General features: G+C 39.0%; 1 protein-coding gene across 1 annotated transcript in view; it reads right to left on the bottom strand.

Moving 5' to 3' along the window:
* Positions 1 to 9,165, bottom strand: part of LOC143022398 (uncharacterized) — a 38,054-nt gene extending 28,889 nt beyond the window's left edge. The window contains exon 1 of the mRNA XM_076180562.1: positions 8,982 to 9,165. The gene's annotated coding sequence lies outside the window, so the exon portion shown is untranslated. The remainder of the gene's footprint in view (positions 1 to 8,981) is intronic.
* Between the last annotated feature and the right edge of the window lie 13,335 nt (positions 9,166 to 22,500).

Genomic DNA, 22,500 nt, shown 5'->3' with positions numbered 1-22,500 from the left:
AAGAAAAAAAAAGGGGGTAAGTGGCAAATATGTATCAAACTGAGAAATGAATATGTGAAAATACGCAGAGAAGAAAAACGAAACTATGAAAAGACATAATAGATAAATGTATGGATCAACCTAAATTATTCTACAGGTATGTCAATGGTAAATTGAAAAATAAACAAGAAATAGTGAAACTGCGTCAAGTGAATGAGGAATATAAAGATGTAGATATGGCGGAGGTAATGAACAAACATTTTAAGTCTGTATTAACGATAGAAAATACACATAATTGGGAAGAAGAAAAGGTAGAAAGACTCTTCCCCCAATGAAAGAAAGAAATGTAAAACGAAAAGAAATAAGGGACCAAATAATAAACCTTGATGTCAGAAAATCACACGGTCCGGATGGAATTGCAAACTGGATACTAAAAGAATGTATAGATAAGCTAGAGGACAAGATATATAAAATAACAGATTGCTCACTCAAGGAAGGAAAGTACCACAAAATTGAAAAAATGCAAATATCGTACCAATATATAAAGGGGGAGATAGGGAAGACCCAACAAATTATAGACAGGTCTCCCTTACAAGCATACTAGCCAAAACATGTGAAAAAGTTATCAAAAGTAGAGGGATTAAACATCTGGAAGAAAATAAGATACTGAATCCAAAACAATTTGGCTTTAGAGAAAGAAAGATCTTGTGTCACCAACTTGATTTGTTTTTATTCAAGGCTAATAGAAATAATACAAGAAATGCACATGATTGGGAAAAAAGAAAAGGCAGAGAGATCCCCCACATTGAAATAAATAAATGTAACACAGAAAGAAATAAGGGACCAAATGATAAACTTTAATGTCAGAAAAACACACGGTCCGGATGGAATTGCAAATTGGATACTAAAAGAATGTATAGATGCGCTAGAGGACAAGATATATAAAATAATAGATTGCTCACTCAAGGAAGGAGAGGTACCACAAGATTGGAAAAATGAAAATATCGTACTAATATATAAAGGGGGAGATTAGGAAGACCCAACAAGCTATAAACCGGTCTCCCTTACAAGCACAATAGCTAAAACATGTGAAAAAATTATCAAAAGTAGAAGGATTAAACACATGGAAGAAAATATGATACCGAATTCAAAACAATTTGGCTTTAGACAAAGAAAGATTTTGTGTCACCAACTTACATACATACATATACCAAAGGCTTTTCCCCCTTACACGGGGGGTAGCCAAAAAGAAAAAGGCATAGAAACCACTCCCACCCATTCCATTCCCTACATATTCCAATCCCCTCCACCCTCCTCCCTCCCTTTCATCTTGGCACCTCGTGGATAACGGGTCATCCCTGCATCCTGTCAGCTGCCCTGGGTCAGAAGCAGTGTTGCAAGACACAGCACCTTCGCAGCAAAGCCGCTTCATTAATTCGGCGACCCCACCCTCTCTGTCCCCTCATGCAGAAAAGGAGAAGATGGGGAGAAATCCCTTCGGGCTGCGTCAAAATATTTCTCATACATACTTCCTCACTCCCATCCCCTACCCACTCCCCCTCATGCATCACATCATCATTCATACACAACACTTCTCCATTCATCCCTATCTTCTGTCCTCTCCCGTCCCTCCTCAACAGACATTCCTCTCTTTTGTAATGCCCCTTTTATCCCATCCATCCATCTCATCCTAGGACCCCCCGTCATATTCACTCATTCCACCTCTGCTTTCCACACCTCTTTTGCTAATATTTCTTCACTCATTCTTTCCATGTGTCCAAATCATCCTAATCCTCTTTCAACAATCCTATCTCCCAGTTCCCTTTCCACCCCTGTTCTCCTTCTCACCTCCTCATTTCTCACTCTATCCAGCCTAGTAGCCCCTATCATACTTCTCAGATATTTCACCTCAAACACATTCAAATTCCTTCTCTCTTCCTCTTTTATGTTCCAAGTTTCTGCCCCGTACAGGGCAGAAGGTAAGGAGGTACTTAGAGTGAATTGCTTAAATGAGGAAGAAAAGGAGAAGGAGTATAATAAGAAGTTGAGAGAGGAGTGGGAGGGAGTGTAGAATAGAGTAGAACTAGGAGTGGAGGAGGAATGGGAATGGTTCAAGGAGGGAGTCATAAGGTGTGCAAAATGTAGTGTGGAACAAGGAGGGCGGGAGGAAATAGAAGGAAGGGTAGTGAGTGGTGGGATGAGGATGCAAAGAAGGGTGTAGAAGAGAAGAAGCAGATTTCATAAATTGGTTACAAATTAGGACGAGGAAATCGTATGAGACGCACAAAGTAAAGAGAAGGGAAGTTAAGCATAAGATAAAGGAAGCAAAGAGGAGAGCAGATGTAAAATGGGGTAAGAGTATGACAGAAAATTTTGAAAGTAATAAAAAGATGTTTTGGAAAGAAATTAGGAGAGGAAGAGAAAGCGAATCAAGTAGAGAAGAAAAGGTGAAAGGTGCAGATGGAGAGATGATAATGGAAGAGAAGGCAGTGAGAGGAAGGTGGACAGAGTATTTCAGGGAGTTGCTAAATGTGAAGGAGGATAGGGAGGGAAAGGTAGTTGCAGTGGGAGGCACTAAGAAAATGAGAGTGATGAGTGAAGAAAAGGGAGGAGAAATGGGGAAAGATGAAGTGAAAGCAGCTGTTAAGATGATGAGAGCAGGCAAGGCATCTAGGTTGGATGGATGCCATGCAGAATTTCTGAAAAAAGAAGGTACAGTTATGGTGGACTGGCTGGTGAGGTTATTTAATGTTTGTTTAAGAGAAGGTAGAGTGCCAGAGGACTGGAGGAGTGCCTGTATAGTTCCGCTTTACAAGGGAAAGGGGGACAAGTGTGAGTGTAGTAGTTTCAGAGGAATCAGCTTGTTGAGTGTAGTTGGGTAGGCTTATGGGAGGGTCTTGATTGGGAGGATCAGGAGAGGAACGGAGGGAATAATTGGTGAGGAACAGTGTGGTTTTAGGACAGGTAGGGGCTGTGTAGATCAGATTTTTGTGGTAAGACAGATATATGAGATAATTATAGGAAAAGGTAAGGATGTTTTTTGGGCTTTTATGGATTTGGAAAAGGCTTACGACAGGAAGGCACTGTGGGAGGTACTGCAGATATATGGGATAGGAGGAAAGCTGTTAAGAGCAGACAAGAGTTTTATGAGTGTGGTAGAGTTTGTGTTAGGATTAGAAATGGAGAGAGTGAATTGTTTGAGGTAAAGGTGTGACTTCGTCAGGGATGTGTTATGTCGCCCTGGCTGTTCAATCCATACATGAATGGGGTGGTGCGAGAGATGAATGTAAGGGTGGTGGGTCAGGGGTTGGAGATAGTAAAAGAAAATGGAGAAAAGTGGGAAATAAGCCAGTTGTTATTTGCTGACGACACTGCGCTTGTAGCAGGATCAGAGAAGGGATTGAGGAAGTTAGTAACAGAGTTTGAGAGGGTGTGTGAAAGAAGGAAGCTGAAGATAAATGTGGGCAAAAGTAAGGTGATGAGATCTACAAGGGAAGAGAGTAACAGCAGGCTGGAAGTGAGCATTAAGGGAGAGAGACTGGAGGAAGTGGATAGTTTTAGATACTTGGGTGCGAATGTGGCAGGAAAGGGAGGAGTGGGGATGGAGGTAGAATGTAGATTGAGAGAAGCGAGTAAATACATTGGTGTATTAAAAAGCGTAATGAGAAATAGACATCTGGGAATGGATGCTAAGAGGAGGTTATATGAAGGAGTATTTGTGCCGACAGCACTGTACTGGGCAATGTCACCAACTTGATTTGTTTTTATTCAAGGCTAATAGACATAATACAAGAGAAGGGCGGATGGGCTGATTCTGCTTTTCTAGATTTACAAAAAGAATTTAATAAAGTACCACAAAAAAAAAAAACTAATAAGAAAACTTGCAACAACAGAAGGTGTACAAGGAAAGTTAATGAAATGGACGGAGGATTTCTTGAACGGGAGAAAAATAAGGGTGATAGAGGCAAAATCTCGACCTGGGAAGAAATGATAAGTGGAGTCCCACAAGGTTCTGTACTAGATCCGATAATGTTTGCCATATATATAAATGACATGGATGAAGGTGTTGAATGTTATATGAACTTCTTTGCGGATGACGCAAAATTACTAAAGAAAACAAATACAGAGAAAAACTGTGAATCACTTCAGAGAGATCTTTACAAAGTCTGGAAAATGAGCCAAAAGTGGGAAGGAAACTTCAACATGAAGAAATGCAGTATAATGGAGTTTGGAAAAAGTAAGAATATAATATCAGGGCAACATAAGGTTAGTACAAAGGAACTAAAAAAGTTAGCTCAGAAAAAGACCTATGAATAAGTGAATAATTATTAGCAAAAACATGTCACCAGATAAGCATATAAACAAAATAATCGGAGAAACCTACAATTTACTAGAACAATAAAGGTAGCCTTTAACTACATGGATGAGGATATGGTAAAGACAATATTAGTCACGCTGATAAGACCTAGATTGGAGTGCGCTGCAACACTATGGATACCCAACACAAAAAATAACACAAAGAAACTAGAAAGAATCCAAAGAGCAACGACAAAGATGGCACCAAAACTTTCAAATTTGACATACGAACAAAGATTTTCCAAACTGGAACTAACAACCCTGGAACAAAGAAGAGAAAGAGGATATCTACTGGCCATTTATCACAATCATGAAAGGTATGGAAGTCCTTGCCAGAGGAGATTTGTTAAAGTGGGACAGAAGAAAAACAAGAGGACACGAAAAGAAACTCAAAAAGGATAGTTATAGAAGAGATCTGAAAAAGAATATTTTTCTACACAGTGATAGATGTCTGGAATAAACTAGACGAAAAATAGTATGTGTAAAAACCATACAAGAATTCAAGAGCAAACTAGATGCTGAGAGATACAAAGTCGGGTCACAACGAGCATAGCTCCCTTCCCTTACAACTAGGTAAATACACACACACACACACACACACACACACACACACACACACACACACACACACACACACACACACACACACACACACACACACACACACACACACACACACACACACACACACACACACACAAAACACACGCACACACACACACACACAAAAAAAAACACACACACACACACACACACACACACACACACACACACACACACACACACACACACACACACACACACACACACACACACACACACACACACACACACACACACACACACAAAACACACACACACACACACACACACACACACACACACACACACACACACACACACACACACACACACACACACACACACGCGCGCGCGACTCGGTGGCACAGTTGGTAGAGCGCTGAAATGGGAAGTACGATGGTGCTCCCAGTAGCCAGTTCGAATCCTGCCCAGGGCCGAAATTATTTCGGTATCGCTGTGCTTCGGGTCGTTACTCTGACTCTCGTGGGCGGGGAATTGGATGTGTGTGTGTGTGTGTGTGTGTGTGAAAGGTCATAGCATTACCCATAGATCGGTCATACGAGCTCTGAGCTCTCTTCCGGGAGGGAAATAGCTGTCGATCACGAGTCCAACAGGTGATCCAAAGACCAAGGTGAATACACACACACACACACACATACAAATTCACACGCACACACACACACACACACACGAACACACGAAGGTTACAGAGGGTATAAGTGTGGAAATGATTATGATAAAAGTTGAAGATAGCGACATGAAAAGTAGAAAGTTTGTAGTGATTTATGTGCTTCCAAAAATGGGCTCTTGGGAAGAGGGCGAACATTCAAAAATGTTAGAAAACACAAGACATTCATTAAACGAAATGCTGAAGGATGGAAGTAACCTGGTACTTATGGGAGATTTTAACTGCAAAGAAATCTGTTGGGAAGAAATGACAGTGAAAGGTGGAGAGGATCAATGGGGAAATGTATTACTTGACATGACTATAGAACATACAGTGACGCAATGGGTAAATAATACCAGATGTAGAAGTAATGAAGAACCGTTGAGACTAGGTTCAATATATACAACGGAACCTGAAATTGTGGATAAAATTGAATACAAAACACCATTTAGGAAGAGTGATCACATATTAATAGAATCTTAACTAAAAGAGGAATTATATATAGAGAGAAATGAGAAATATAGAAAAGGAAGACTGATGTACAACAAAACAGACTTTGGGAAACTTAAGAAATTCTTTCAAAATGCAAATTGGGAAAAATTCTACGATGAAGATACACAAGGGAAAAGAAATGGCTTTGATGGAAATTTATAATGAATGGATGGATAAATACGTACCAAGACAGAAACAGGAAAAGGTATATAAGTCCTGGTTCAACACAAGATGCAGTGAGGCGAAATATAGAAGAGATGAAGTTTGAAAAAGATGGATATGTATATATACATACATACATACATATATATATCTATATATATATATATATATATATATATATATATATATATACATTTTCACAACCACAATGCACTTTAATTCTAAGCCATCAACATCAGGAGAGCCAATGGAGGGCACATGCAGAAGTTGAAATGCGGTACTGCTAAGGACTCGAACCTAGCAACCACATGATAAGTGTCGTAGTAACTTACCAACTGCGCCATCTCTCTTAATAGCGTAGTTGGTAAGTTTTCTATGACACTTGTCGTGTGGTTGCTGGGTTCGAGTCCTTGGCAGTACCGCATTTCAATTTCTGCATGTGGCCTCCATTGGATCTCCCGATGTTCATAGACAAATTTAAAGATCAACCTAAGCTATTCTATAGATATGTGAATGGTAAAGTTAAACATAAACAGGAAATGGTAAAACTACGTCATGGAAATACAGAGTACACAGAAGATTTAGAATTGGCTAGTGTCATGAACAAAATGTTCAAATCGGTCTTCACTGGCATTGGGATGAATGGAACAAAGTTCGATGACCCACCCCCACCCCCCATGATGAAAATAGAAATAACCCAAAAAAGAAATAATGGATCAATTAACGAACCTTGATGTCAGGAAATCATACGGCCCAGACGGTATGGCAAACTGGATATCAAAAGAATGTAAAGAAGAAGTAATAGACAAAATATAAAACATAATAAGTTGCTCATTCAAAGAGGGAAAAATACCAAATGACTGGAAAAATGCCAATATTGTACCAATATATAAAAGAAGAAACAAAGAAGATCCAACAAATTACAGACCGGTTTCCCTTACAAGCACTATAGCCAGAATTTGTGAAAAGGTTGCTACGAATAGATGGATAAAACACCTGAAAGAAAACAATATAATAAATCCGAGACAATTTGGGTTCAGACAGGGATGATCGTGTACCACAAACTTAATCTGTTTCTATATAATACAAGAAAGGGATGGATGGACTGATTGTGTTTCCCTTGACTTACAAAAAGCCTTAGGCAAAGGGCCACATAAAAATGTATGAAAAAATTGAAAACATAGAAGGGATACAAGATAAACTACTAAACTGGATGGAGGGTATTTTGCATGGGGTAATGCTCAGAGAAAAGAGACCAGCTTGAGAAGAGGTGATTAGTGGAGTTCCACAGAGATCAGTATTGGGTCCAATAATGTTTGCTATTTATGTGAGTGGCATGGATGAAGATGATGTGAAGTGTCACATGAGCTTCTTTGCAGACGACGCTATATTGCTGAGGAAAGTGAATACTGAAACGGATTGTGAATCACTGCAGAGACCTGAACAAAATTTGGAAACGGAGTCAGAAGTGGGAAGCAGACTTCAACATCAATAAATGTAGCATAATGGAATTTGGAAAAAGTAAAAAAAGAATATGAGAACAATATAAGATCGGAACAAAGGAATGAAAGAAAGTGGAATCTGAAAAAGACATGTCCCCTGATAAACAGATAAAAAAAAAGAAAAAAAAAAAATCTGGAGAATCCTACAACTTGCTAAGATCAATAAAGGTGGCTTTTACCAATTTGGACGAAGAAATGGTAAAAAAAAAAAAAAAAAAAAAAAAAAAAAAAAAAAAAAAAAAAAAAAAAAAAAAAAAAAAAAAAAAAAAAAAAAATACTAATCACACTAACAAGGCCTAGATTGGAGTATGCTGCGACACTATGGTCACCCAGTACCAAAAAAAGAATATAAAGAAAATTGAAAGAATCCAGAGAGCAACTACGAAGATGGCCCCCAACTCTTTCAAACCTGTTATATGAGGAGAGATTAACAAAACTGAATTTACCGACTCTGGAACAAAGAAGAGACAGAGGTGACCTGCTGACTATCTACAGAATCATGAAAGGCACGGAAGTCCTTGATAGAAAGGACTTACTAAATTGGGATACGAGAAATACAAGGGGACATGAAAAGAAACTAAAAAACTGTGTAATACTTACACAGAGCGGTGGATATCTGGAACAAACTGGACGAAACAATAGTGTGTGCAAAAACCACACACGAACTTAAAAGAAAACTAGACACTGTGAGATACAAAGACGGGACACCACGACCATAGCTCCCCTTCCCGTAAGATACAACTAGATAAACACACACACACACACACACACACACACACACACACACACACACACACACACACACACACACACACACACACACACACACACACACACACACACACACACACACACACACACACACACATACACACACACACACACACACACACACACACACACACACACACACACACACACACACACACACACACACACACACACACATACACACACACACACACACACACACACACACACACACACACACACACACACACACACACACACACACACACACACACACACACACACACACACACACACACACACACACACACACACACACACACACACACACACACACACACACACACACACACACACACACACACACACACACACACACACAGAATCATGTCTTCCATATTTGAGTGGAAGGTCAAAGCACCTTGTTGGATCCCCCACAACAAGAGGGTACGACATTATTTTCCGAAATTAACATCATACATAAGTCTCACCGGCCAGCTGGGTGGGGCGCAAAGCCACAAAGGCGGACCCAATCCAGTTGTGGAGCTTGTGTCCCACAGCGGAGACCTCCACGCGAATCAGCAAACCAGGTAGGCGCAGTTCCCGAAACGGAAGTTGGATCGTCGAGATCAGGCGCTGTGGAGAATCCAGAACGAGGGTGACAGTCTGTTGGTGTATCTGGAATAAAGTAAGGTAGTTTCGGTTGCAATCAACAAACATGTTACAAAAGTTATCTAGTTGCGGAATTACTGCTCACCCTGCTCACTCTGGTGTAATTATTATTGAATTGAGTGTAGGGAAACTTCAGTGACCCTACTGAGCGCCTCTCAAATTATGGGCGCCGTAATTTTTTTATAGTGCGCTTCGGTGCTGCAAAGATCATTATTGTTGTTGTTGGGCATCTCTCAGTGTCAGTGTAGGTGTCACCGAAGCTAAGGAGGAAATCGACCGATTTCTCGGGCTTCTAGAGGAGTATTTTTAATTTTGGATAAATTGTGTTTGTGTCTGTGTGCTGGTAGATTGTGTGTCAGGCAGCCTGGCAAGGTGGACATTGTCTGTAGGCCCAGCAGATATATTTTTCACGTCTATGTAGGATGTATCCAGCTGCCTCCTTGGGTGTTCCAGAGTAGATTCCAATGGACTATGGTTTGTTTAAGCGGTTTAGGGAAAGTCTTGATTTATGCAGGTGTAGCCATAAATTGAGTTCTATCTCAGACCTGCTGAAACGAGTGTAATGATTGGTCTAGTAAATGTGCGACACCGTATGAGATGGATATGTTACATTAAGTTTTGATTATTATGAACAATGGAAAATTAACCAACATGTCGCCAGTACAATAAGTATGCACTGACTAAGGAGTCATCTATGAGCAGACAGGATAACGTGCTTTTCGACTTTGGAAGTGAATGTATGTAATACATACCTCATCCACTTTCCTCCTTCACCTCTCTCTCTCTCTCTCTCTCTCTCTCTCTCTCTCTCTCTCTCTCTCTCTCTCTCTCTCTCTCTCTCTCTCTCACACACACACACACACACACACACACACACACACACACACACACACACACACACACACACACACACACACACACACACACACACACACACACACACACACACACACACACACACACGGTGTACTTATATTCTCCATCCATTTTACTTCATCCCTTTTAGCACAGATTTTTGTCTTTAGGAGCTTATGTGAACAAAATCGTTTCTTTTATAGAACCTAACCTCTAAGAGCCTCATGACAGAGAAGGGACCCCGGTTGAACCAAACCTCCAGGCATCACCCGGAAGAGTGGTGAACATCATCATGACTGACATGAACGAACTCTGCGCTGAGGGTATTTTGTTCTGGACAACAGCAGGCGATTCTGTTCAGCTTAGATTAGGAACCTGTGGCTCGGAGATAGTAATGCCATGATCGCTGAAGGTGGATGGGTTTTTAACATGCAAATATATATTCACATTTGATACTAGGGAACGTAACAGTGATATGTAGTATGCGTGATGCTGTCCACACCCGACTATCCTGACCAGTTATCAAAATTATACAACCAAATTTTTCATTGTTGCGTTGATACTTTTTTTTTTTTTTTTTTTTTTTACAAAATGAAAGAATAAATAGAATAAGTAAATAAAGAAAAAATGAATATGATAGTAAGAGAACTACTGTAAATTTACAGTAATTAATTTAATATACGAAATTCATACGAAGAGTCCAGAGTAGGAAGGGGTAAATGCCACGCCTCCTAAAAAATACTTTTATTACAGAAAAAGGGAAAATACCAATATCAGATTCATATACCATTCAGAAAAGTACAAATTCCGGTGCGGAAATGTGGTTCTTATAGCGTTAGATGAGGCAAAATGGCTTACGCATGACGCCAGCTTAGTGGAGGAGCTGTAGGATAGAAAGGGGAAAACTTCACTCATTGCGGAACGGTACTCCCAGCCAATCAGTGTGCCGCGCACCATCGCCCCGTCGCTATAACATATGCATACAGGCCCCTCAACGATAATAATGATAACGATAAGAATATTATGGTAAGTACTAGTCATCATTTGTCATTAATACTGACGGCTAGTGAGCACATGTAATAATAATAATAATAATGATGATAGAAAAGTTTCATGGTAAAAACTAGTAATATTGGTCATAACTAGGGGTCACATGAAGAATTATCTCCCCAGAACGCCCACATGAAGAATCGTCACCCTATGAGATCCCACCAGAAGATTTGTCACCCCAGCACGCCGAATATTAACAGTGGAAAAAAGATTAGGCTAGGCTAGGTTAGGTTACGTTGAATGAGGGTTATGCTTATTGTCATAAACTTATACAATCGAAGAATCGTAAACCCAGGACGGCCCACATAAAGAACTGTCACCCTAGGATAGCCCACATGAAGAATTGTCACCCTATCGAAGTCTGGGGTGACGATTCTTCATGTGGTCCATAACTAGTCATTACTAGTCATCACTAATCACCAGTATTCATCAATATTGTCGGCTAGTAAGCATTAGTAATAAAGATGGTTAATAACCGCTGAATGATAATGATAATAAAAAAGTATGTTAAAAATAGTCATGACTAGTCATCACTAGTACGGGGTAGTGTTATTTTGCAAAAGTTATCTTTTCCATGCGGTGCCCCCCTAATGTTATGGTCTAGGCTTACCTGAATTCGGAAATACCAACATGTGGTCCATGGGATCATCATAATCCCCCTGTGCATACTATTTGAAAGTTGTCACCTATAAAATCACCCAAAAATATGATGTTTGTGTGATTTTGCATGATTATCGATTTTTTTTGTGTTCTCAGGTGAACTAAGGAGTGGAACAGAGTACATATAATTGTTTACAGGAACATAATACTATTTCTCTGTTTGCAGGTTGAATCGATATGACTAGCGTAGACACGAAATCTCCTTCCAGGAAGACTATGTGTGGTGTGGACTATAGAGAGAGAGAAGAATCATCGCATGGGATGCTCCCAACTGGCAAAAATGTCATACAGAATATGCTCTACTTGCTGCAGCCAACGCGGGTAGGCCAAGCTTAGCGCTCCAAGGATGCAGCAGCACAGCTGCTGGCAGAGCTGGTTCAGGAACACTGGCTGTTTTTCAATCTGTACACCATCCACACTAGGCACATAAAGAAACACATCCTGAAGCTGTACGGTGAATCTGTCACTTTGATCCAGACACGGAAACAGCGACAAAGTGACAGTTTTCAAGCAGCATGCTTCAATGAAAGGATGAAACAGTTGATGGACGTGTTCTGTCAGGACTGAAATACGCAAGAAGATGGAGCTGAAACATGGGGTGAAAATGAGTGAAATGGAATGGGCCTTCCTTGAGGATCAAAGAACCCAGAAGAAAATGTACTGTGAAGACTTCGTGGACAGGAAATGGATGAAAACGATGGAGCGTCGGAGCAGGGATATGCAGAGCCTTGAGAGAATGAGAGCCGAGTGTGAAAAGGAGAAAGAAATCTCTGTGTCAGTTGCATCCTTTGAGGACAGCGAACAGTCTGATTCTGAAGATGCTGGCATGGACACACACAACACCTACTCTGATGTTGAAAGTCATATTTCTGCTGAAGAAGGTGAGGGTCCAAGTGTTAAGAAGCGGCGGACGGCGACAGACACAGTCACTCAGCAGCATGATGAATTGCCACGCCGATATCAGCACATCCGTGAAAGTATACGAAAAGTCCGACCAGAATTCTACGAGACTGTTGACAAACTGAAGAGCTGCTACCACATGTCTGAGTGGCAAGCAGAATCAGCTGTGATCATAGTCGGCAACAAGATGTTTGGGCGAAACTGGAAAGCACATGATGAGCCAGAAATTATTGATCTGGACACCCTGCCAGAATCCAGGAGTGTCAGGGATGCAGTTGTGACTTATTCTGATGACGGTTCAAAGAAGTAGGGCGCTGTCCCTTTTTCCGTTCAGGGTATCACTGTCAATGGAACATACCATGCCCTACCGACCATGGGCATTGCTTCGGAGTCCAGGATTAACTTGGCTGCTCTCTGGGTGGCACTTCTTAAAATCCTGGAGGCGGCAAGTGGTGTCGCATCTAAAACTCTGTTTGAGAACATAGATTTTGTAATTACAGACCAGACAGCTCACAATTTGAAAGTGGATGAGCTATTGGCAAAAATTCTGGAGTCTGAACACATCCCAGATCACCTGTTCTGCAATGTACACCCAACTCTGATGTTTAATCGAGTTATCACCAAACAGTGGGTTGAAACAGAGAACCCACTGGGCAGACAAAATCTACTAAGAAATTTTTGTCAATGCAACAACAATCGCAACATGTATGACTGAACAAGCCCTCGATTGTATGACTCGACTTATCAGCCGTGACTCTGATTACAAGCCAAGGAACCAGGCACATGAATTTGATATCTACATAGCGCCTCGACCAAACAAGTCTGTCAACCTCAAGCACGAGCGCTTTAATCGCCTGATACTGATCTGCGCCATCAGTCTCTACCATCTGGAAGATGTGGCATCCTTTCTGCAGAAATATGAACATGTTAACAATCAGTTAGCTTGCATTGTGAGGTGTTTCTTGGACTTGGACTTCCTGAAGGTGATGTACTGTGCAGGTGCCCTTCTTGGACTTCATCTAGTCGAGCCATACCTGTCTTTGACGATGTCACCTGAAACAACCTACAGCAAGATCATTCCAGCATTTCAGCAGCTGTACCAGGAACTGGAGGAGGTAGATGTGGCCACCTTGCTGCAGGTTCAGGAACCAGCCTTCAAGTTTGTGTCCCAGGAAAGGTTCCAGCATACAAAGTATGATGAGGACGTCTGTGATGCCATACTCAAAGTAGCAACCTCAATCTATTCCTAGGTCATTAAGCTCCTGAAGATGATCCTTCCCAAGTTGGCAACGGGCTTTCAGAGGCAGAAGGGCGATATCTTTGCCTTTGGAGACTATGATGAGTCTGCACAGAATGCTGTCACTCAGATGGACCCAGAGAAGTTGGAGAAGGCACCAATTCACAACCTGAATGCAGAGCGCAGTGTTGGATTTGTTAACTTCGAGCTGTCAAGAAGAGGTGCCAAGCAGCTTGGCAGTGCATCAGCAGCACAGGTCAAAGCCAAGTCGACGGATCTTATCGACAGAAGGCAATCAGGGTCATTCAGGGCTTATGGCAGTGTGGTCAGGAAAGGAAGAAAGCTACCAGAAATTATACTGGCATGGAACACGAGGCGATATGAACTGAAGAAACAAGGATTGCAGGAGAAAGATTGCCAATGTGGCAGTAGATCGGCGAAAAAACAAAGATCTGGACAAGCTGAAAAGAATGGGAGGACCATTCATCTGAGTTGCTGCAGAATATGAGTATGTGGCAGACACTGACAACAATTAGTTCGTCCACATTTGGAATATGCTGTTTCCGTATGGTCACCGAATCTCATTAAAGACATTGACAGACTGGAAAAAGTACAACGGCCAGCCACAAAACTGATTCCAAATATCAAAAATAAATCATACGAAAATCGACTAAAACACATGAATCTGTTTTCCCTAAAAAAGCGTAGACTCAGAGGTGACTTGATACAGGTCTTTAAGATTTTAAAGGGAATTGACATCAAAAGTGACAAAATTTTCACATTGAATGAGAATCAGACAAGAAACAATGGTCTCAAATTGTCCGGAAATAGATTCAATTTGGAAGTAGGTAGAAACAACTTTGCCAACCGTGTAGTTAATGAATGGAATAAACTTCCTGCACAGGTAGTGCACTGTAGTTCAGTTCGAAGCTTTAAGAATAATTTAGATAAATACCTAAGTAAGATGCTGTAATGATTATAATTTATCTTATATTATTTGTTTTTGTTTTGTTATCATTTGTCTGTCTGATTTTCGTTTATTATTAGTTATGTCAATTTATTATTATTTACTATTTACCTGTTTGTTTATTATTTAACTATACCTATGCATTTATTTATGTATTTTATTTGTTATTTACATTATTATAGTTTTTATTTATTATTTTATTATTAATATGATTTTTTTTTTCGCATCCGACCTAGATATGGATCAAAATGTCTCCTGTCGGCATGCTCCGCCTTTGTAATCCTTTGTAACGCCTGTACATGGATGTTTGCTATGCTCGAATGATAATAATGATAAAAAAGAATTATGGTAAAAACTAATCATGACTAGTCATCAGTAGTCGTCACTACTGACTGCTAGCGAGCACTAGTAATCAATGATGGTTAATGGCCCTTGTATAATTGTAATAATAACAAAAGGATAATAATAATGTAAAAAAATAGTTTCACTCGTTATAACTATTGACGCATTAGTGATGCATAATTCATCACTGTTATCGTTAGTAGTTAGGTAGGAAAAATTTTTTTGGCCTCTAAAGGCGATGACAGGGCAGAATTTTTTTTTCTAACTGTTGCAAACTATAACAAGATACAGTGGCAGACCGTAGAAGTGGCATTAACTGTATCAGTCTTATTCTACATGGAATGGTGCTATTACAACCTTGAAAAACGTTGTGATGGCACCAAAATTAACCAAGCTACAGTACTTACAATTTTGCAAAACTTTAACCGTTCTTCTGACGTTTTTTTTTCTTATGACATCATCCCCTTTTTATTCTAGACGCCTCAATTATGCAGTTCTGGGCGCACGTTCAGGTGTTTTGCAACAGTGCATAAATGTACCCTATCGTCCGCGTGCTAGTCAGCATCGGAGTGGAGGAATGGCATCCTGTTGCCCGTAGACAAAGTGTGACCATCCGTAAATGTACTTTAAGCGAATGAATTAACACATATTTGAGGTTGTGCGCAAATGCTCAGCATAATTCTCAAATTCGTGTAGACATACAAGACTGGACCCATCCCATTATTTCATAATGGTTGCTTATCAACGCTTCTCAACGTACCAACGCGTTTATTCGAGGAAGTTGATGGGAGAAATGTTAATGAGGCATTGAATGTCAATGAAGGACCAAATATCAATATAGAGCAAGTTGTCAATAAAAAACAAAATTATAATGTAAGGCATGATATTGAAACTCAAAACGTGTCAAAAAGAAATAATCACGAGTTTCTTAAAACCATGTATTTTAATGCTCGTAGTATTAGGAAAAAAATTCAAGAAATACAGGCGTATGTCAAAAGCGAAAATCTCGATATGATAGGAATAACCGAGACATGGTTAAATGGTAAAGAGTTCGAAGCTGAATTTAATATTGCGGGATTTAAACACTTTCATCAGGATAGAAACCACAAGAAAGGTGGGGGTGTTCTGTTGTACGTTAAAAACAATGCCCATGCTTGTGTTTCAGAGAAAGTGAAGCAGGATGTATATGATAGTTTGTGGGTAGAGTTAACCCAAACAAATGGACAAAAAATGAATGTAGGTGTAATATATAGGCCAAAGACATTATCATCAGCAGACGACAAACTGTTATTTCAAGAACTGTCTAGTTTCTGCCACCGGGATTTATTGATAATGGGTGATTTCAATTTTACAGACATTGATTGGATGACCCTTGAACATGGCCATATAGGTAGTCACTTGATTGATTTTCTTGGTGACAATTACTTAGTTCATCATGTAAAAGAGCTCACAAGACATGGAAACTTACTCGATCTATTGATCACTACCCGCGAAAGCATGATAACTGATGTAGAAGTCGGTGAAACTGTTGCAAATAGCGATCACAACTTAGTTAGATTCAAACTACTAAATTTTTTTAGAATAGATACTTGTGTTTCTAAAATACCCGATTTCAGTAAAGCTCAGTTCATAGGACTACATCAGGAGCTTCAGCTTACAGATTGGGAGGCAAAATTAAGCGAAAGACCTGTAGATCAGATGTGGGAAATATTTCAAAATACGCTCACTAAGATGATTCATACTTACATTCCTTTTAAGGACAGACGTCCCCCAAATCAGGCTCGCCAAAAATGGCTTGACAAATAAACTGAAAAAGTATTGCTAAAAAGAGACAGGCTTATAAGAAATATAAGTGCTCGGATGCATCTAATGACTCTCAAAATTATGAATTAATACGGAGATGTAAAAAAGACAATAAAGAAAAAACGAAAACGACAATACGAAATGGATATCGCTGATAAATCCAAAGAGAATCCCAAAGAATAGTTACACTAGAGATAAAAAGGTTGTTAGGAATCACATTGGTCCACTATTATCTGCTGACGGTCAACTTGAATATTCAAAAGAAGGAATGTGTAATATTTTAAACAATTATTTTAGCTCGGTATTCGTAAATGAAACACCTCAAAATGAACCCCAAACTGAAACCTGTGAAAAGTCTAGGGTAAACTTACTGCGGTAAATATAACAAAAGGAAAAATTAAAAGGTGTATAGAGAAACTCAAAGTTGATAAAACACCAGGGCCTGACGGTTGGCACCCAAGAATCTTAAAGAAAACAAAAAATGAGATTGTTGTTCCATTAGAAATTATTTTCAAGAAATCCATCTTATCCAGAGATGTCCCAAGAGAATGGAAGCTGGCTAAAATTACTCCAATATTCGAAAAAGGTGACAAAAAGAAACCAAATAACTATAGGCCTATAAGTTTGATTTAAATCGTAGGAAAAATGATGGAAACTATCATCAGAGATGTTATCGAACATCATTTAGAAAGTAACCGTTTGATAAATGATAGCCAGCATGGTTTCAGACGGAAACGTTCTTGCGTAACTTACTCGAATTCTACAACACAGTTATCTCGAATTATTACAAAAGAAACAATATAGATTTAATATATGTAGACTTTGCAAAAGCTTTTGATACCGTCCCCCACGAAAGACTACTGACTAAATTAGCTTCACACGGAATAAGTGGTAGCCTATTAAATTGGACAAGTAATTGGCTGAATGATCGAAAACAGAGAGTTGTTTTGAATGGAAAACTTCTGGATGGAAAAATGTTACAAGTGGAGTTCCTCAGGGTTCCGTTCTTGTGACACTTCTATTCACAGTATATATAAGTGATATAGACCATGGACTAAAATCTACTGTTTCTAAATTTGCTGATGATACAAAACTGTTGGGAATGGAAAATGATCACTTAAACCAATTAGATATTCAAGAAGATTTAGATACAGCAATGGTCTGAAAAGTGGCTAATGAAATTTAACATAAGTAAATGCAAGGTAATGCACATAGGTAATAATAACAGTAACTACGATTACAAGTTATTTGAAAATTCGTTAACAAAAGTGAATAAGGAAAAAGATCTCGGCGTAATTATCAGTAACGATCTCAAATCATCCAAGCAGTGTATTTCAGCCTCTGAGAAAGCAAATAAGATTCTAGGACTAATTGCGCGATCTTTTGACTTCCAAAGCTCATCACTCATTAATGAGTAATATAAATCGTTAGTTCGTCCACATTTAGAATATGCTGTTTCCGTATGGTCACCGAATCTCATTAAAGACATTGACAGATTGGAAAAAGTACAAAGGCGAACCACAAAACTGTTTCCAAATATAAAAAATAAATCATACGAAAATCGACTAAAACATATGAATCTCTTCTCCCTAAAAAAGCGTAGACTCAAACTTGATACAGGTCTTTAAAATTCTAAAGGGAACTGACAACATCAAAAGTGACAAAATTTTCACTCTGAATGAGGATCAGACAAAAAACAATGGTCTCAAACTGTCCGGAAATAGATTTATTTTGGAAGTGGGTAGAAACAATTTTGCCAACCGTGTAGTTAATGGAATAAACAATGTAGTTCAGTTCGAAGCTTTAAGAATCATTTAGATAAACACCTAAGCAAGATGCTGTAACGATTATCATTAATTTATATTATTTGTTTATTTGTTTTGTTATCATTTGTCTGTTTATCATTATTTGCTCGATTCTCATTTATTATTCGTTATATGTCAATTTATTATTATTTACTATTTACCCGTTTGTTTATTATTTAACTATACCTATGCATTTATTTACGTATTTTACTTATTATTTACATTATTGTAGTTGTTATTCATTCATTTATTTATTCATTATTATTATGATTTTATTTTCGCATCCGACCTAGATATGGACCAAAAGGTCTCCTGTCGGCATGCTCCGCCTTTGTAAATACCTAACATTGATAATGATTTAGATCCTAGAGGGCATCCGGATAAATCCAACCAGGATGCACAGGGACATCGGTACAGAAAACAGGAAATCATAACGTACAACACCAGGATTCGGGACGGTGTTGCCGCCAGGGTGCGCCGCACAGGACATCGAGTCACATCCACACCCACACTTGACGCAGGACAGGCGGGTGGGGCGAGGCTAATGAGGCTTTCCTGTGGACGAGATACCATGAGGCGACTCGCTTGCTCTCCGTCAATGGTTATTAAACGGGAGAGGAGCGATGGACACAAATAATTACGCTGGAGGGGAAGGATCTGAAGTAGGGATGGGAACGGGGAAGAGTGGAGGGATGCGGCGTAGACCCTCTTAGTTGCGTTTTATTTTCTTTATCGTTTTTACTCGTGGTGACATCTAACATCGTTTCCGAATATAAACCGTGGCGTATATTTAGTTCCTAAGACTTATTTTCATCTCTGCCCTGTAAAGTCAGCAAAAGGTGGAGAGGGACACCACAGAAGAATAGCAGCTGCAGGAAAGTGGCTTCTGTCACGAAGTGTTTTCCGTTTTAGGGACACGCACAAACCATCAAGCAAGCAAACAGCAAGGAGCAGTCGAGGATAACAAATTGCCTTTCTTGAGAAAGCGTGTTATAAGCACACTCATGCAATGGATGCAAATTCTCAGGAAACGTGTCGTTGCTTCCACTTCCGTGTTCTGCAGTGGTTGACATTTTCTTGGATAAATTATATACTTATTTTCGAAATTATTCGTGACGTAATTATTGGGCAAAAAAGAATATGCTTGTTATAGATTCGTAAAGGAAACACCGGCTATTGTAGTACTTATAAGTGAAAGAAATTGTATACAGTATATACATAAAGATACGTATTTGTGTGACACTTAGGTTTGTGCACATATTGATATGCAACTGTAAAGCAAAAAAAAAAAAAAAAGACGATAATTAGCAGAATCAAAAGAGAGACTGGGACAAAAAATGCGTTACAAATCATCATTTAGATGTAAGATATTCTAAGATTTCGGGCAAGTACAACCGAGGTAGAATTGTAGTAAGCTGGCGCTGGAGCGTCATAGCTTCTACTGCAGAACACTAATTAGTTAATCGTTATGAGAATAGGCTGTGCAAACTTTTACTTCTAGTTTTACCTTAGTTAAAGGGCAGGATAGATAAGATGGGTGAGAGGGAGGGAGGGGGGGATTTGGGGGTTTAGTGGAAGGAAAGAATGAAATGGAAGGAAGTAAGATTTATGAAAGATGTGGGGCAGACCCATTTGCTCTAGTTTTACCTTCCCTACATACAAAAAATATGTATACATAAGTGAGATGACTCGCCGGTGAGCATGATCTCTAGGCAAGAAAGGCATATTACATATTAGTCAACGACAAGAGGTAACTATAGGCTACAGTGCCATAAAATTGAATTAATTCGCATACCAGCACCCAGGATAAAGGAAGGGGGAAAATACCACCTGGCACGGGAGGGGGCAATCGAGATAAGTTACCCCCTCTGCTCTACTATGGGGGTTCTTCCAAACAGACGAATAAAATAGCCTGGTGGTAGACGAAGTAAAACGAAATGTGCCATCCCGTACGGAAGGGGTTAACTTTGTATTATGATACTTCAGCTCCGACGTTTCACGGTAGGTTTGTAATTTTGATATTTTCTAGTTTGTACCGATTACATTTGAGAGAGTGCAATCCTTTATCCAGCTGTCTGTAATTGTAAAAATTTCGAAGAAATTGTATTAAAAAATTCTAGTCGATTTCTTAATTATATATATATATATATATATATATATATATATATATATACATATATATATATATAGATAAGATAGATAGATAGATAGATAGATAGATAGATAGATAGACTTTATTTGGCAATGAATCAATGTACATGAAGTGCAAATAATGACAAGAACACATAGTTCGAAATAATAAATGCAAATTGCCGAGAATAACACAGATTCCTTGCCCTTAGTTGTGCCTTCTCTAACCCTCCATTGAATGTGGTGCCTTACCTAGTCTGAATACTGGCACACTAAAATTGTATAGTTTGTCAGTGATAGCATGTAGATGATGCACAACGAGTATCTAGTTGGTCCTATTATATTATTACTACCTCCGTCAAGTATGTTATGTTTACGGTCGTGTTTGTCAACAGATTTTCGCCACCCCCTCACCCCACCCAAATACACACACACGCACACACACACACACACACACACACACACACACACACACACACACACACACACACACACACACACACACACACACACACACACACACACACACACACACACACACACACACACACACACACACACACACACACACACACACACACACACACACACACACACACACACACACACACACACACACACATATATATATATATATATATATATGTATATATATATATATATATATTTATATGTATATATATATATATATGTATATATATATATATATATGGGAAAATGTAATGTTACAACACATTTGTAAATGTACACATTAAACCCACTATCGGATAAATAATATCAGAAGTACAGGAAAATTGTATATTTCGACTACTATCTGTAGTCCTCTTCAGCTGAAGAGGACTACAGATAGTAGTCGAAATAAACAGCTTTCCTGTACTTCTGATATTATTTCTCCGATAGTGGGTTTAAAGTGTATATATATGTATATATAATATATATATATATATATATATATATATATATATATATATATATATAGACACATTGACTATATTAAGACAAATAAGACTGAAGGTGGAGAAAGCAGACGACGAGTATTAGGAGAATTTTATGCTTTAACGTTTCGACCCGTAGGGTCTTGATCACAAAGCTAACAACTGAAACATAACAGGGAATTTTATACATAGACGGGTCATCTCATGGGACGCTTCGGAGAGCTTGTTATTTTATTTGCGTATTCTTTTATTATTAATAAGCTTGTGGTTTTTGCTAGACATATAAACCCTTCTATATGGTTAATGTTGTTATTAGTGTTAATGTATGCTGCCTCAATTGTCTTCCTCAGTTTCTTGGATGAGCCTTTATTTAATAAGGTTGTGTTGTTCCAGTCTGGAAAGCGGCCATGCTTATCCACATGCAATACTATGGAGTTAGATGATCTGTGGGCTTGTACGTAATTTTTATGTTGATTTATCCGTTTATTAAGTCCACAGTCAGATTCACCAAAATATGAAGAGGGACAGCTTTTACACGGGATTTTATAAACAATGCTGTTTTCATTAGTGGGGTTATTGTAGCTACGTTTGACCAAATATCCTACTTTGTTACCTGATGTCCTGGCTATCTTAATGCCCGCTTTTATGAGAAAA

This window comes from Oratosquilla oratoria, chromosome 44 (genome assembly GCF_046742065.1).
Source record: "Oratosquilla oratoria isolate Oo_2021 chromosome 44, ASM4674206v1, whole genome shotgun sequence".
In the NCBI taxonomy this organism is placed as follows: Eukaryota; Metazoa; Arthropoda; class Malacostraca; order Stomatopoda; family Squillidae; genus Oratosquilla; species Oratosquilla oratoria.
The sequence above is the reverse complement of the archived record's forward strand: the minus strand, read 5'-3'. Positions and strand labels throughout refer to the sequence as shown.